Below are 19,557 nucleotides of genomic sequence, written 5' to 3' on the forward strand. Positions count from 1 at the left end.
CTTGATTCGGATCCTCGTTCAATATACTCATAGATCAAACAGCCTTGTAAGAGGGAAACTCTACTTTTCAGAGGGAAACTCTACTTTTCAGAGGGAAACTCTACTTTTCAGAGGGAAAGAAGTGATATTCTAGATAATATTTTTGGGAAGAGTAAACATTTTTTATCATCTATGCAGGACATTGTACTGTATCCCAAATCAAGTCCTTTCACGTTGTCTCACAATAATGCTTGGAAAGAAGATTTTGATTATAGAAGATGATATTATTTAAGTTGCTATTTCAGTTTGAAAGATGGTCAGCCGTAAAGAGGTGTGAGTGTTGAGGAGTGTCCATGTCAGGTCAGACAGGCAGCAAGAAGCGATAATAGCCAGAATAAATAGTGCGCGAGGCAAGTGATAAGTGATAGGGAGATAGATAGTGCGTGGCTGTTGCGTTTAGGGTGGTGTGAGGGGGGGGGGTTGGTGTGAGGGGGTGGAAGAGCCGCCCGGCTGACCTGCGTGTCTGGCTTCCCTGGCAGTTGCTCGAGCGCACACAAGTGAACAGGGTGCAAGCCACGCCACGGAAAAGCGCACAGCCCCCGAGGAGTCTGCACCTGCTACATATCTACCAGCTGATCCTCTCTGTCACGGCGCTACCTCCCGCAACGGTCAGTGACAATCTGTCATTCTTTTTGATGTGGCCCAGCGCGAGTGGAACAAGTAGATTGGGCGTAATCACCACCTCTTCTAAATCATCTCACCCCACCCCATCACGACCACTCGAAATCGCTGACTCCACAAGTGTTCCTCGACTCAACGTTCTCGTGCCAAACCGAATCACATATCCAGCGATTATATTTCACACTTGTCCATCACTCTCAACTATCATTCTCTTACAAATCATTTGCAAGTATAATTTCGCTGAAAATGATCCTCATCATTTTCTCTAATTTATCAAAAGAAACTACAAATCTGGTATCTCCAGTAAAAGATTAAACAATTCTGAAAACTCCAGTCTTCAACAAAAAAGCCACTTTCGATGGAAATAAAATTAATTGTTCATCAATCGTTATTTTAAATCTCCCTTATGGGATTGATCAACAAATATGGTTAATAATTGCATATGAAATGAAAAAAATAGACGGTTGTCATTCTCCTATCTATTTCAATGCTATAAGCCCATCGAGACATGGAGCTACTGGGATCATCCATGTTCGTTTCACAGGAATAATGAACGAGAACAGTATTGGCTTGGGAGGAGTGAATAACAAACAGAAATTACTGAAACTATATAGTTTCTACAGTTTCCTATCCCAGTCATCCAAACTAGATAAACATGACACCAAAACTAAATATGAGACTATGTATTTCATATAATATGGGCACTGTTAGTCTCGAGTACAGTTCTATGTATCCACCATTTTTCACTCTAGATTTGAAATTTTTTTCTGAAACCAATTGATTAAAAAAGATCAAAATCCTACTAATATTTTCAGTATCAAATGAAATAAAAAATGACTATCATTCTCCTTCAAATATTTCAATGCATTTTCCAGTGGTCATATCTTCTCTCCTCTCTCTCCAACTGTTTTCTTTTAATTATATCAAATATCCAAAAATATACTAGAGAGTGAGAAGCTGAATAGATAGCCACTTGGATAATGTCTATCAATCATTTGGAATAATCTGTTTATTGAACCTCTCATATGTAGTTAATTGCTATATTCGCTTCTACTTTCGTTTGCTATCACTTGATATTCGCTACCACTTCAGTTTGTACCACTCCATAAGTACAGTTCACTATTTATTTTAATATTGATAGTTCAAAGTAACTAATTTTGAAAATCATATTTGTAAAAGGAGAACTCTCTTATTAATATGATTCACAAAATAGTTTTATTTTTTGAAATGATAATTGTAAAGACAATAATAATAGTAATATCGAGTGACCTGGCTGACCCAGGTCTGGTATCAGAGTTTTCAGGTCGCAAATGATCAATTTCAGGGCCTCTGACATAACCTAACGACTGTTTTTTAGGCAGCCTGGACCTAAAGGTCCTACAAGGCTATTGTATCTTATTCTACGATTACCACTGAGTTGAATATCAAACACCCAACAACATCCGTCCTCAAGCAATGAGTGAATATTATTTAATCGGTTTTTTGACAAAACTTTTCGATTTATATGTGTTTTGAATAAAATTTCTCATGCATGGTCCGTGGTCAATCATCGTTATCACTGAAAAGCTCTGAAACTCATAGAAGCCTGTCTTCCCACAATGCTCACTGGTGATCCAATGGAGCAATGTAGTCTTAATAAATATTGATCCATTATAGACTACAAGGACAATAACAATTCCAGACTTGTCTTCATGCTTGAAAAACAGATGGAAAAATATTGAACGTTCATATTTCTGATGATTGAACAGTGAACAGTGTTTATGGATTGTCAAATGCTTCCAATTTGGAATGTTCTTCATAAGATTTCCGTTCCAGTCAGGTGCAATTATTTGTGCAGTAGTTTGTCTTAGTCTAGTTTGAAAATTGAGTACTGAAATAATGAGGCATACTAGGTTATAGATTTTCAATATACTACGGAGTAGTTTATAGTTTATTAAGGTGACAGTATAATATCGTACATTGTTTATTGAGACTTCTCACTAGAGTTCACTCTCACATAATTTTCTATTGAAGAATTGTAAGCGTTCTGAATCTAGATGTAATGGTGACTGATGAATTTTGGCCTATCTATCTCGTATATTTTACAACCCTGGTGACTTGCCCTCTAACATTCTTGAAGCTTCGATCAGTCAGTAGTATAGTTGTAATCGATTCGAAGCTGCTTACTTGATCCCTCCAAAGCCAAATATAATTGGCTATTGGGCTCCAATAGTAATCAATTATCTGAAAGGGCTGCCTTTCTTCATTGCTCATCAGTAACATGAGATGACGTTTCGCCTCAACATAACAAATGGCAGGAATACGATAACCTTGTATTTCACACAGAAAATAGAACGCGATATATAACTACATTGCATCGATATGTTTGTATTAACATATACGTTTCAATTATTGAACATCGTGAATCAGACTACACATGGAATACTTGAAACTATATCCAATAAGTCTGTAGTTGTAATTGATTTTTATTTATCATATTTTCACGACAGAATTTCACAGTATTAGATAATTGATTATATAAGTTCAATCACATCCACATAACAACTCTCAACCCAAATCATATTTTTTCTAATCATGTGAGGAAGACTTTAACATTCAGCAGAGCTGTTCACAAAATTAGATTCTCACCATTAAAGAATTCAATAGAAATTCCAGAAACCGGACATGAATGTTTCAACACGTAGCAAACTGCTTGGTCTACTCGGATAGCCTGGCCAGGAAATATTCACTCCTTCAGAATTCAATGAATTTTTCACTAGTAACGAATGGACTTGTGTATAAGATCATCTCATACACATTTTTTTGGTATCCAATATGAAATCTCCTATCCTCTGAATCAGAATGTTTTTTTTCAAGTTTCCTATTTTTTGGATGATAGTTATTAAATCACGATGAGAGTTATTAAAATCAAAAGATATAAATTTTCTACCTAACCCATGTGCAATTACAGCTTTTCCTTCTCATCGGGAAATATTGATACGGAAATAAAAAAACCATATCCAACAAAAAACAAAATAGAAACAGAACAGAAAAACTTTTTAATTACTCTGAAATAAAAAGTGATGAAGAAGTACGCTTCCACTATTCCATTCGGAATGGAGCTGGATGGAATGAACGACTTTTGTTGTACATGCACTTCATTAGTGAACATTGGTGCTCGACGCTGTAGAATCAAATAAATTTGTTGTAATCGAATGATTCAGATCACTTGAAAGCTGAAGATCAATGAGTTGGTAACTGGAGCGTGCTTCTCCATTTCTAAAGACTCTCCAAAGAATGAAAGAAATGGACTGGTTCGATTATTCTGTTGGATCGATTTGTCAAGAATTCACGCTCTGAAAGGAAATGATTGCAATCATTGAGTTCCGATAAGTGATATTGTGAAGTTATTGATTCACGATTGGTGGCTTCCTGCACTTACGCACTGTTTGAGCTCACTATTAACTGGATGAGAGCAATTCATAACCCAAAGGCTAATGGAAAGTGTTATTCCCCCTCTCGAATCTATATGGCTGTTCTCATTCCCAAATTGTCATTCTCAATCGTAACAAGGGATTTATTGGATGTTATACATTTTATGAGCGGTGCTTCACCTTCGTCCATCGGCTGCTTCTGTTTTTTATGGACCATAACCTCAAAGACAATATCCGTAAACTTCATTAGACCGCATAATAATGGCTAAATGACCTACATAATGAAAAACCTCGGACGTTGAGACTCATACACATCTAACGGTGCTAGACAGAGCACTAACGTGTTGAACGGAGCACTTCATATACAAGTATTGTACAGTAATAGATATCGAATCGACTCTACAACAAAATTCGAAAATCGTGTCTATTGACATTAATAATTAAACATGCTTTATTTATTACCATAGTTACCATAGTTCTGAATAGAGTTGAAAATCACAAAAGCTGCTCCAGGAATAGGAACATAAGGGAAGAATGTGGAACTATACAGCTCACAATAATAATCAGGAGATACAAAGAAAAGCGTTCTGAACATCTATTGAGTATTGAGGAAGTCGCTTGCTCGTCACCCCTCAAAACAATGTTGCATGCTTGCATCAGTGAGATGGCAAAATATGCATAGGGAGGCCGAGAAAAAGATGGATTTCGAAATAGGAATATATTCACCTCATATATTATAGGGTAATTCTGAAGTTCTAGTCAATGAATTGAGTTTTACACTTCATATTTCATATTACATCAGGCTCTGAAAAGAATAGAATGTCAATGGAATCAATAAGGCTCGATACTTTATTCGAATTTAAAGCTGAAATTGTTCAATTTGAAAAATTATATTGAAATCTTCTTTACTCTGCAGCTTTCGTTTAAAGTTATTGGTGAGAATATTGAAGGGGAGGGGAGCAAAATGCATATATTGTCCTTCTATAGTAAATATTAGGGGCGTGGGGGGGCAGCCTAATTTAAATAGAATTGATTGCTTCCACACGTGAAAGAGAACTTGCATCTCAAATCTACTATTCAAAGATCTGAGCCAGCTGGTGACAGGACAATAACGCTGGATACACACGAGATCTGCTATCTCTTCATAGTGAATGATTTAATAGAATCAACAGTTTTCAATTTTAGGTGAAAATGTTACTGAACATTCATTGTAGAGATTTTCATGCTCAATCCATTCCACTTGATTTTTCTGTTTAAATTGTATCTGAAGCCTGATAATTGGGAATATAAAATCGAACTTTGCATTGACGGGGAGGAGCTCCTGAAATTTTTACAGATATGGGACTAGTGGCAGTTGATAGAGCTCATCAATGACTATTTTAGGTATGAATTTGATTAAAATCGTTGGAGCCGTTTCCGAGAAAATAACGAAAAACCCTGTTTTTGACAATATTTTCGCCATTTTAGTCGCAATCTTGAATTGCATTTGATCGAAATTGTTCGTGTCGGATCCTTATAGTAAAAGGACCTTAAGTTCCAAATTTCAAGTCATCCAGTTAATTGGGAGATGAGATATCGTGCACACACACACACACACACACACACACACACACACACACACACACACACACACACACACACACACACACACACACACATACAGACCAATACCTAAAAACTACTTTTTTGGACTCAGGGGACCTTGAAACGTATAGAAATTTAGAAATTGGGGTACCTTAATTTTTTTCGGAAAGCAATACTTCCCTTACCTATGGTAATAGGGCAAGGAAAGTAAAAAGAGAGGCTGTAACCAATTATATACTTACATATTCTCATACTACTTGTTTTATGAATGTACATAATGATTGTTTCGATTTTAAACAATTTAGGTCAATCTGGGAACACCAGAAATATGGATCGCATAAAAAATGCACTATTTATTTTCTCTGAATTCATGGGTATAGTCGGATAAAGACGGAACAACCATACAAACGGGGAGGTTGACTGATTTCCCCGAGGTAAAAATAATATGGCCCTATAATATTTACTATTCATTCGATAAGAGACAGAAATAAAATGATAAAGCTGTTGCTGAACAATGGGAGTCCGATTGAGTTTTCCTTGGGTTCCTGGTTGCTAACTTATAACATTAATACAAACAAAGTAGTCCAACTTCTTCCTTATAGAGCTCCAGGGTAACTTCTCCACCCTTGATAAGCTATGATGCCTCTGTAAGTACCAATAAATGTCAATTACCTCTTGATAATAAGGATCACCTGTACATTCACTGATTTCAATCACATGCACTTGATAATGGGGTTAATTGGTTCACTCATTGATATCAATTATCCAGGAAATATAGAAATTTCATCGATATCAAATCATTCCTAGTTCTAATGCGTGTTGTCGCTGTGATGACGGAGGTTCAAATTTTTTACAAATCCTACATTATACATTATTTGTTTCCTGAACCATTTGATTGTATGATTGTATTAATTGATCATAAGCTTCTAGATTGAGATCTATCATTTCAAAAAATACAATGATTTCATAAGTCAATAATGATTGAAATAATCAAATGATAATAAGTCACATTATAAGAATCATTGAACAATATTTTTTAGTCATTATAGGCCATATTGTTAAATAGTAATTTGGTCTTCACATGTGTGAATTTTGAATTTTACCATTAGTCTTATATTTACGTTTTGTAAATTTTTGAAAATAAGGAGATTATAATTATATCTATTCCAGAGAAAACTCTTGTAGGCTATTTTGGCACGAGCTTATCTCACTCCATGCGATATTTCTATTCGTCAATATTCTTCTATAGCTTAAAACAATAATTAATGATCGACATAATCTTGTTCTTTCATTCAAGGTCTAGGCTCTTGCCTGTTCCGACTCACAACAGTAACTTTATATCTAATATATTGCAATACAGTACTATTTCCCAGAATTCAAATGAAAAAAAAATGTTTGCAATCTCATATTTTATATTTCATTGCCATCTTTTCCGAGGTCTACCTATATATCTCTTTCCTATGGGTTGGTAGTTTAGTATTTTCAAGGGAATCCTCTCTATTGGCATTCTGTTGACATGCTCTATCCACTGGTTGCGATATGATATAACCTTTTCATTCATGTTGAAGGCACCCAGCTCTTGTCTTATATCATAATTTCTTATGTGGTCCCGCCGATCACAGCCCTTTGTTCTGCGAATGTTGTTATGATCGACATAATTCACCACTTATGTGAACCACTTATTCACTAATGTGGTTGTATTTCTTCAAGGATCAGGCAAGCCTGTTCCGCCTTCGAAAGTCTACTTTGAAATTGCCCTGGATTGGATCAATAATTATTATTGGATCCAATATTTTTTGGCAGATGGCCTGAATGCCATTGCTAAAAAAAATGTTCAAGTGTTCATATTATTTTTCTGTTGAAATAATGTCAATATAGATTTTTAGAAAAAAATGGAGATTTTTCTACTGCATGGAAAAGGATTAAATAATTCAGGCTATTATCATCAAAATAGTATTGCTCAAAATGATTTAGAGGGGAGTTTGTTCTTCATTTTCCCCATTCTGATCAGAAAACCTCCTTCCTCACCAATTGTTAGTGCTTAAAGCATCACAGTAGCTTGCCTCGACATGATTCCTTGTTCTAAAATCATTTAGAAGATGAATTTAGCCGTGTCCACACTGAACAAATGTTCGACATACATGTTCGGCAAACATGTTTTTTGAGGAGCTCAGGGTCAAACATTTTAAAAAGTTTGAACAATCATTGTTTGTCAAACAAAAAGTTACTGTTTTTTCAAACATTCACATTACAGTGCTGGCAGCTGTAAAATATAAAACCTGTTCTCCTCATTTACTGATATTTTGTTTGGTGACGCTTCCACACTAGCCCACGGGCAAACATTGTTTGTCAAACATGATAAAATTTGCCCAAACTGTTTCAACAAACATGTTTGTCGAAAATTTGTTCAGTGTGGACATGCCTTTAGAAGAAATTGGTAATAAATTAAAATATAAAGCTTTGGATAACACCTTTTGTTCTGCCCTCAATATTAATGAATAAAACTGAAGTACATCATACAGAGTTATAAAGTGATTCATTGCATTTCTTTGCGTGGTTTGCTGATTGCCTACACTGCTCCTTCCAACGGTCTCTGTCTGGTTTGATGCTGCGCTGAATCATTCTCACATGTTCTTCCCAGATTATTTTGTTTGTCACCTTGGGTTTTCTTCCAGATAGTTTGAGTTCCATTGAAACTTCTCTTTCAGCTCTGATTAGAATTTATACTTTGACAATGAACGGGTTTTGATTCTGACTTTTTGAAAAAGAATACGATTCTACTTTTAATTCTATTGTTCTTGATGCTGCTCCATGTATTGGAGAATTTGAATTTGGATAATTGAAATATGGACTCAGATCCAGAGCACTCTCAACTGACCTCCTTTTATACAGATAATTATTGCGATTGAACATCTATATCATATTGTAATATTGTGAGCAACATGTGGAGTAGTATTCAGAGAACCATTAAATTGCAAGGAATTCACTAAGTAACAATTCAAAGTCTAAAATAATTGAAAATATCAATCCACAAATGAACGATTCTCTAATAATATTAGAAACTCAATATATAAACTTAATATATTATATCATGAATTGTCTTTTCATATTTTATTTATCAAAGGTTTAAATTCCGGTTCTTGGGGAAGGTGGATGTTATCAGTTGTTGTTTCAAGTTTTAAACGGGTATAAACGTTCTCCTTGCTTAGCAACACCTTTGACCACTACCTCCGTAAACAAAGCTTCTGAGTCTCAGAGAATAATTGAAATCACATCATCCCGAATCACATCATCCTCTAAGTTGAACTTGCATTCTGTGCATATTGTATATGTTCAATCAACAACAGGAATTTCACTGATTAGGATATCATGAGAATCGGGTTAGTTGAATTGTTTTCAAATTATCAGATCTACAGGTATTCCACATTCTATAGAGGAATTCATCATCAATTTGCAAGTTGAGTTGCATATGCATGAATTATTGGATCACTCTGACCCTATTTCTACTCATGAGAATATGGTAAAGGAAATAAAGTTGTAAGTGAATATAGTTGAAATAGTTCGGATTATAGGTGTGGATGATGCACATTCTGTAAAGAAATCCTCAATAACCAGCTGTGTGCTCAGACATCCTTTTAGTTTCCTTCTAAAAATGATCCAAGTGGGAGAGAATCACGTGAGGATTTAATACCCGAATTGTCAGAGATTCATTGTTCAGCTTAAGGAGGAAAATAATAGACTTGTTCCACCTCTGTGTTTCACCTATGAGAAGAACGTCTTGTAAGTTGTGAGAGAATATGTGCTACTAGGATAAGGAATATACAGTTCAACATAAAAAAGAAGAGCGCTCCAGATCTATCCTAACTCCTTTATATCATAATATTAGATACATTTATTTAAGAATTTCAAGTTTTGATAGCCTACGATTGAAAACAAAATCTGAGAAAGTACACAAGTTCTATTTTTCACTGAGATTTTCTGAGAGGAAAACAATACTAATCAGTTTCAAATTTGTCTTGATCTTGTGTTATGGAAGTTATGCGGAGAGGGTTCCAGGTTCTCAAATTATTTCACCTTCCATATCTCCTAGCCTGAATATTTTCTGTACTTCATTCCACCAAGTACAGTAAAGGCAGATTCTCATAGTATCAGAATCAGTTTACTATTACCATGGGAATATTACCACTTACCCAGCCGAGCGAGTGTGAATGGTGATATTGAAGCTCATGAGAATAATATTTTCACTGTACCGGACAGTTACACTGATACTTATATGTGGGGGAATCCAGCTTCATTCTTTAAAGCTTGGAAAGTGATAAAGAATTTCGAGTACATGAATTTATTGAAAATTGAATTGTTGATGATTTTATTTTTGTTTTTCAGGAATAGGTTTAGCCGTGCAGTGGAATTGAAAAGTTATTTTTTGGAGTATCTGGATTATTGAGAGTTAGCTTCACCTTTGAGAGGACCATAAATTCAAGGTATGTGATCTTGTTAGAGTTTGTTAATTCGATTGTATGATCCTGCAAATATTTCAATCTGAAATGATAATGATGTTGGTTCATTCAATTTAAATTTCAGAAAATACCTTTTCCACCATACTATTCATGATCTATGGTAGAAGACATTCTGTTCATAAGACGACTGGAATCCACACAGAATGTTACACTGCTCTACATAATATGGTAGGATTAGAGAAAATATCTACTCGATTTTATAGGACTACCAACCTCGTGCGACAAAACTACATTTTTATTTATTGGGAATGAATTACCACTCATTTAAAATAGGGTGGCAGTATTGAAAAACCACTCTGTAGTATTCAATGCAATAACATATGGTAGGATTAGAGAGAATATCAGTTCAGTTCAAATAAGAGAATTAGTTGAAGTACTTGGAGTACAGAATGATTGAAGCTAGACTGGGAATGTGTCCAACATTATTCGTGGAGTATCGAACATTCACTAGGACTAGGAACTTTGTGTCAACATTATACCGTCAACCCCATCCAAACCCCGGTTTGAGCCAGACCTGTTGCTTTGACTCTTAAAGATGTCAGAAACGAGAGCAGGCCTGCTTTTCTCATGCTTCTAAACGCTATTAGAGGGTTTCTTCTCCTTCCACTCTTCCACTAACATTTTTCTCCTTTGTTGTCTTTCCTCAGTTGTGATTCTGCACAGGATCTTTCTCAGCATCTTTGTTTGTGGTTTCTTAACACCATTCTTTTACTGAATTCACCCACGGCGATTTTGTTTCTGATGGCTATCAACAAAGAGAAAACTTGCTTTTCTTTCACTCACTCTAAATCATGGCGGAAGCTCACAAGCTTTCTACCTCCAATGTGTATTATTTTTTGCGGGTGAGGCGTGCGGCGGTAAGAAAACACGCAATTTGAAAAATGTTCATGATGTTGTTACAAGACGGAGAGAATTCAATTAGTTAATTAGATTACAACAAAAGTCCAAATGCTTTTCTTAAAAGTTAGTGAAGGCTTTCTGAGTTTTCAAGCTTCCGTGAAAGAATTATTCAACAGTCACGTTGACTTTAATGAATTACCTGTTCAATTCATCTATCAAGTATCAACATAAATCAAGTCTTTGCACTTTCGCAATTCCAACGGAATATTTATTTGCGAAGTATGAAGCATGGATTATTATTCTCGATCTATGACAATTATACAGTTATGACAATCATCAATATAACCCAAATGATTTTTGTAAATATACGAAGAAATATAATACGAATAGATTTTATTTTCTACGCTTTGAAGCTTTCCCATTCCAAACCCTCTGTATTCTTTGACCATGAGCTCACTGCAGTCGTGAGCTGATGAAGCGAGAGAATCTACGAAGCCTGATTTCTGGTTGGGAAAGCGAATCTCAACAATCATTGAGAGGGATCCCGATCCCTAAGTAAGGCAGAGAAGGGCTTACTGAAGGACTCCACACTCCACCGCATCAAATCCAGATCCATTACTTGGAAGCGCTTACCTTGTTTATGTGGAAAAGGTTCCCTGCTCCAATGCAAATATTATCGACCCGAATCAACTTGAGAGGTAACGCGGCTTCCCCATTATCGGCTTCATGGCATCATTGTTTGAGGTACACTTTTAAATATTAGAACAAAAGACGGAATGTAATCACCACGAAGCATAATAAAAATATTGGTTCAATAGTGTTAATAAGAGGAAATAGCTCGTCTACATTTTTAAGGTAATACCCTAAAGTATTTTCGGTGATCTGATTATTTCTCAGACGTTATTTTATCGAGTTGACTTTCTCTCATATAAGCAGAATGTTTGTGACAGTTCAATTAATTGAAAAAGGAATACCTAGAGTGGAGGGAAATAACGAGGGCTAATTTCAATCACAGCTATGTACTATTATGTACTACGAAAAAGTAGTATTCTTATCATTTGCACATACTTTCTAAAGTGAATCTCAATAATTGAGCTTATTGATGTTAAACTTTATCTCGAAAACCAGGAAAAAGGTATTTCAAGGGAACTTCTGAATAATATAATTTCTGAGTCCTGAGAGACAAAAAGTGGATTAAAATTTAACTTTAAAACTCTGCATGACTCAAAGCGTCTTTAAAAATACGTGTAAAGTTACGTTCAAGTTTGAATAATCTATGCTGATGTTATGGACATCCACTAAGAAACAATTCCAGGCACGAAAGTTGTGCTCATCTTTGCTGGAATGTACGGCGTCGTTGGAAGCTCTTTGGAACATTGAAAAAGAGGTCAAGGAATCAGGGTTTGCTCCCTCTTTGTGCATAGTTGTGCATAGTATTCAGTATTAAGATCAAATAACAATAATTTTCTGTAACGATATCGATTGCCATTCTATATTATTTCTATGGATTGAAATCGATACAATGCTAATAATATATAGGCCTAATCTATTAGTTACTGATATGACCACAAAAATATAGCAATAGAATATGGGTCCTATCTCTGAGTCAACCAACGATTAGAACTGCTTTCAAATTTCTAACAAATTAATTTGCTATACAATTTGCTGTCAATTCAGTTTTACTTTTCATCTAACGTTTTTTTGGAGTTTAGGGTTGTCTTGATCTATTGCAGGTAAGCTATCTTGGTGATATAAATGGTTACCTTAATTGTTAGTCAAGAGTTACATTGGTATGCTCTCAAAAATAGAATTCTTGAGGATTCCATTCAATACTACATTTACCATATTATCAAGATTGATGAGGTTCAACTTTTGAGGATTCCTTTTTGAGGATAGAAACTTCAAGCTTTTAGAATTTTCTCATAGTCATGAACTAGGAGTTGGCTCGGTTGCACAAACTGGATAGGCCCGGTTGTACAAAAGCCGGTTAACCGTGATATTTCTCGAGTACCAATCAGAGAAGGCTTTATTGAAAAGACTGATTGATTCTCGTGGAATAAATCACGATTAAAATTTAACCAGCTGTTGTGCAACCCGTACTTAGTAATGTATGCGAATTTAGATGTTGAGTGAGTATTTTATGATACTTATTCCGTAGAAAGGAAATCACAGTGAATAAATAATAGTCTTCGAGTGAAGTAAATCTCGTTGCTCCTGTAGGATGTGATTCTGGTGACTGATAGAGACTTCCAGTATCGCATGTTGTTTTGTGAATTCGTCATATGATAGCTTGCGTTCTGGAGAGTGTTCCATTATAAGAAGGTGCAATACAGCAGAGAGAGGCTAAGGAAGTTGTAAGAGCTGAAGGTGGAACAGCTGCTGCTTCATAAACTCACGCTTCAAGTGAGATGGCTCCTCGCTCGTCAAGTTTGCTGGAGAGCTGACAGAAGGCCGGCAATTTCCTGCGCATTAATTGAGATCAGTAAGATCAAATCCTGTAAGCATCACTTCCATTGTTAACAAGACGCTCCTACATCTTGCTCCTGATTAGTAAGACCTGACTAGAACCGGATGAAGGACTCATCGTTCCAAGTAGATTACTTGCAGCAGCAAACTGAAATCTTAGCTCTGTTCCGAAATGTCATTCTCTCACTTCATATAATGAACTAATAAGAATGGTATTCATTACAAATCATGTTAGTTCCTTCCAGATTACATAACTCCTCTTTCATGTCCATATCGTTCTCATTCATGTTGTTTCAAATCTTTTGTTGAATTTTGGCAACTCTTATTCAAACTCCTCCAACTCATTAAGATTAAGATTATGAATTATTAGAATTAAAATCGAATAAAATCATTGGATTCGCTTTCTTATCTGTGGAAGGTCAATATTATTATCATCTTTGTCTCGTAGGAAGTTAATAGCACAGACAATATTGAGCATGAGGTGAACGATCTAAAACAATATTTGTAATATGTGTAATATGAGGCATCTTGTGCATTCTCATGACATTCAAAATAAAAACATATTCTTCTGGGCATCGTTTCTTGAAATACACCTTCAAGGTGGATTTGGAAGAAAATTTCAAAATCTTAACCAAAGCAACCGAGAAATCAGAAAAATATCTATGATTGAATTAATTCATTTATGTTTTGAATTCCATTTTAAACTCCAAGGAGACCTTCATATTATTTTGAATGGATAAGCTATGCAATGTCACTTTTGATGTAAATTATTAGTTCTACAATAATTTAAAATCCAATTACAATTAATACAATTCCACAAACTGAGCTTTTATCAGCAAAATTTTTTCGTTGAAATCAAAAACACTCCACACTGAAACACTTTTGATAAGCTCATTCATTATCACGAATTCACATTCATATTCACATTCAAATTCAGAATAAACTATCCAATAAACCTGAGATCAGTGCTTACAAAATAATACTTCTATTATTACAAATGGGAGCGACAAACTTTGTCCCCTTGATGATTGTGATGTAATCTGCATACACGCTAGATTATATTCCAAAAGCAAACACCCGAATATCATTTTGTCGCTGTAGTGTACGACATAGCAACCAAAACGAACATTGGTTCTAGAGCAGACTCAGAGTACTTTCTTTAGGCCAGACTTCTGAGAATATCAGCAGCTGTGATGAGAGAAAATCAATAGGAGTATGTCAACAGTCGCAGAAACCTTGATTATTACGTCCTTCTTAGCTGAGGTGCACTCGTAAATATTGCAGAGCCGGACCTGATAAATCCCCAGCATTGACGGAGGTTAGCGCTCTGCCTCACAAGTTCAGAAATAGAGGAAAATACTATTCCAGTCTCTTCAATGCATTCAATATGTACAGTAAGATACCTGACTTACAACTTTCAACTTTTTTGGGGTTTGTTCTTGAAAAGCCCAGATTCAGTTTCTGGGACAGTAGATAGTGAAAGTTGAATCAATATAGTGGTACTGACAATATTGATATCAGTGGTACTGACAGTATTGTTCTGAAGAGAGAGGCTGTATGAAAAAGCATCAAGGAGATTGCAAAAGAGCAGACACATCCTCCTCTCACAATAAGTAGCCTACCTTACTATATTACTATTACTCTGTTATTTATGGGTAAAATCGACACCATATTTATTTAAATCATCCAAATTTTGGTTGTGCCTCGAAAGATTGAAATTCTCTCCAGTAGATTTCTAAACCAGAAAATATTTCATCTTATCGGTCTACGTCATTAATTTATTCTAATTGCAAACCAATTTCTCAACAGAAGATTAAAAATTCCACATTATTATTAAGAGCACATTTTCTAATCAACCATACTATCTCGCTATGATTATTGGTTAATTGAAGCTCTCGAAATATAGTTATTGATTTCCGAATAACATAACAGTACTCTCATTTCCCTCATTTGTTAAAAATAGTCTAATGTGTTTTACTATCAACAATGCTACGATGAAGTATTTTCCAGCGATTTAAGTGCTGTTTATTAATAAATTATAAGGAGATATAATGTTTCGGGCATATAACATAAATCCTCATATATTGTTTTGTTTATGACTCACCTTTCTTTGTCAAGCTGATTTAATTTCAAACGGAAAAGGGATTCTTCCAATAATTCGCCATTCTTAATTTACCTAGCACATTTTTATCAATTATTGTGGTGTTTGTACCTTCCATTTTAAAGTGATTGTGACCGATATTTCAGATATTTGAAGAGGGAAATCCCGCTTGATAATGATAATGAACTGTGAGAAATCAGTTGCTAATTCCGTTGATCCTGTTAATCCTGTGTAAAAATGTACCACAACCTCAATTTTTATCTTTCATGAAGGTTATAGAATGCATGATTGATTATCCTCCAAAGCTCAGTAATAGTGTTCTCACCAATTCTACAGCAATGCGGTTTAGGAGCAGACGCTCATCGTTCAATAAAAAATTGCTGTGGAGGAAAGTTCAAAGGAAAACATGGGGAAAGTATTTATTTATAAGACATGAACGTGAAATCGATAGTCCTGTCAACCGTAACCTAGACTTCCCCTTGCAGATCAAACCTATCACAATTTGCAAGAAGCAAACTGTCGATCTCACGTATTGATGTATAACTGTCGATCAAACGCTGTATTCAAGTCTTCATTATACATTTCCATTTATTTCTCCATAGCCTCAAAAAACTTATTCGTCTACCCCAGGCAAAGAAAATATTAAGATCAAAAATCAGTTTTCGTTACTCTATGATTCCATACAGGTTAAACTTTCTACAGATACACTGAATTTTGTAACTGTTATAACAGTTTCCAACTCTAGAATTCATAATGTCCTTCCCTAACTGAAAATGGCTGTTTCTGTCGAGCGAAAAACCTTCCACTGCCAATCGAAGTATCGGAATTCCAATATTGGCTAGACGTCTGCTGTACAAAGCGAAGCTATTGTTATGAAAACCTGTTAGCTTGCTGAATTCGGGTGAGAGAGAACGCAGATTTGTGGGCCGTTTGATGACCAACCGTGAAATGACGGTTTCGTCCTTCTATCCCAAGTAATTTATTCGCCGCAGCTCACAATCAAGGCTTTTGTCATAGCCGATACCTTCCAGCTGCCGACTATCTCCACCCACTCCACTCTCAAAGACCTGCGCTCATTCGCCCATCTGCTATCCAATACTAGCACATTCTTGAAAAAGAACAACCACAAACAACCTCTTCTCATTGTTGATAATCTAAAATAGGAGGGAGAGAGTAAGTTGTAATATTCAGTTATTACTCTGGTTCAGTCAAACAATTATTTTGGAAATTTCATATCATCAACAACAATATAATTGTGATCAATCATCACAAACAATTCGAAATTTCCAAGGATTTATGAGTGTAGATACCAACCATTGACCTAAGCCCGGTTTCTAGGACACTTATTTAAGCTAATTTACCACATTTCCTATTAATTTAATGGTTCATTAGATTAATACGTGTGCAAGAAAAAAATTATTGTTACTTGAACTATATTGTTGAATAAGTACAGTCATGAATACCGTACATGGAACCATATTATGGTCTAAGGAGAAAATTAATATCCTATTATATTAAGCGAGCAATTTCTGTATATATCAGGTTATTTTTATATCTGACTATTTTTAAAAAACACTTATTGACATGGGCTACTTTTAAATTACTAAAATAAATCTTATAGCACCCTTCATTCTTTAAAAAAACTTTAAAATAGTTGAACAACTATAGTTTCGGTTTACACCATCTTCAGGTTCTAAAATAACATTTTTATAAACACAAAAATAAAATTTTTGTAAACCGAAACTAGTTGTTCAATATTTATTTGTAAAGATAGTTTAAAGTAGTCTAGTATTAGATGGATTTCACAATAATATTGTGGTTATTGCAATTGACTACAAAGCGTTCACCCACCAAACTATCTACTTTCTTGCTTGCTGCTCCCTTTTGGAAATCGCTGGCAATGAATGAAAACAGGAGTGACTTGTAGCATTCTCCGACATGGAATAACCACTTGTAATTAATATCGACGATTTCATCTCTATATCGCTACACCTATCATCTGCAAGCATGTTGCGGAAGCACGGTGGTCGAGTATTGTGGCTCAACATATAAACCAGCTTGCGTGCTGAGTGGGAATGATCCATAAAGAACACTGTCGGTTGTAGCTAAGATTAAAAACTCTTCATGAATAGGAGTTGCCAGGCAACCTCTTTTCACTTTCAATGCAGCTCAGCTGAAAAACAGGGAAGCGTTCTTTGTTATTGAGACACAGTCCACCCAGTCACAGGTTCAGCAGCGTTTATTCAATGCGTTTTCCACTCAGCTGGGAGAGCTTCTGCAAATGTTCATCAGAGCTCGAATGAATTTATCAACATCATTGTTCACTTTTCTAAACTGGAAATGATGCTTCTTCCGAAAATTTTTTGTGAAATTTGTATTGGTTTTTTGTGGTGATAATGAAATTTATTATTATCATTCATCATTAATTAAAATATCAGACCTTCAATAAATAATACTCTTATTTGTTAGATGTGAAGAAATTCTCATTGGCTTGGAGTTTTATTATTCATACCATCTCTCATAATAGTGAAAAACTTTTTCCGAAACTTCATACTTGAATCATTGATCATGAAACAGTGACAGAAAAGTAACCATGACCATACGATTCAAATAACAGTGTCCGGTCCAAGTTATTATTAGTCCCAGAGCTGGTAATGCTATTTTTGATCGAGCTCTCAGAATACACGACTGTTCCATGATATACGTATGAAAAAACGTTTTTGTTATTCAATAAAAGCTCCCAGGAGAGCCCATCGTGTCTAACACTTTTGTTTTTCCCAGTAATTAACAACACGTCGATTTGTTCAAATTCAATATTGTCGCTTGCTTTTATCCTCAAATGTTTGACAAAAAAAGTCCCCAAAAGTTGATAGAAGTGCCTGAGAGAAACGAAACAATTCGTAGGGGAGTTGGGGTGTATTCTTATTCGGTTGCAAGAAAAGATGAATAGAGATCTCAATGCGATAAAGCATTTGAATCTTTGGATTCATGGTGCAAAATTAGGAAACAGGAAACACATTTCCGAGTGATAAATAATATCATGATACAATAATGAAAGTTTGCGTTCATTGACAAGCAAAAGAAATGCTGGTTCATTCACAGCTGATTGACAGAGCAACAATTATTATAAATTTATAATAATAGAATTGATTCGAATATTAAGCATTTATATAATTGGGAGTAGAGCAGTCAGGAATGCATCACAGTCGGCTCCTTCTACTTCCAGCTGCCTCCGCATCAAACAACTGGCAATCTCCTCATTAGTCCTAAACTTTTTTGTATCTCAAATCAACAGTACTACTTACGTATCGCCTACTTATATCATCAGACCCTACAATTAAACCAATGAAGTCACCTAGGTCTCACATTCAAAAGCGTAATATGGAAATGTATTGAAATTGAACACACACGTCATGTTCATCATGCATGATTGTCATTAGCTTCTAACATAGATCTAAAAATTATAATGATACAAAATAATTCAAACTTGAATACAGCAGTGATGAGAAAAATAACAAACAAAAAATCGGAGATAAAAAACCTAAACTCAAAAAATTTTGCTCGAAGCCTTTCCCTGTGATGACACAACAATGTCTGACGTCATGTGTATCACGCATGTCTATCATCCATGTCTCACCGTCAGTGGTCAGCCTAAAGCTGCGTTTACACCAAAGTTATGAACAGAATATTTATTTTTCCGTCCTTATAGATTCTATCAGATTAAATATAGCTTGACAAACACATATGCACATCATGTGTATGATAAGTTATGATGTACATATGTGTAAGTAATTTCTTCGACAATTCAAAACCTAGTATCATTACATCATTATTACAATAATAATTTAATTTATGAGAAATGTATTAATTCATTTTACGAGCTTAGGGATCTCCCACTGAGAGGCTCCAGTCGTATTATCGTTTTAATATGTAATCTTCACGCACAGGCATCTATTGAGCTTATTGACTTGAGTTT

General features: G+C 35.2%; 1 protein-coding gene across 2 annotated transcripts in view; it reads left to right on the forward strand.

Annotated features, from left to right (window-relative positions):
* Positions 1–512: 512 nt before the first annotated feature.
* LOC111048858 overlaps positions 513–19,557 on the forward strand; it is a 118,687-nt gene continuing 99,642 nt past the window's right edge. The window contains exons 1-2 of one of the 2 annotated variants that reach the window (XM_022334837.2): positions 513–647; positions 10,041–10,138. The gene's annotated coding sequence lies outside the window, so the exon portion shown is untranslated. The remainder of the gene's footprint in view (positions 648–10,040; positions 10,139–19,557) is intronic. The other variant, XM_039421586.1, reaches the window with a different exon arrangement.

Source organism: Nilaparvata lugens, chromosome 2 (assembly GCF_014356525.2).
Source record: "Nilaparvata lugens isolate BPH chromosome 2, ASM1435652v1, whole genome shotgun sequence".
Classification (NCBI taxonomy): Eukaryota; Metazoa; Arthropoda; class Insecta; order Hemiptera; family Delphacidae; genus Nilaparvata; species Nilaparvata lugens.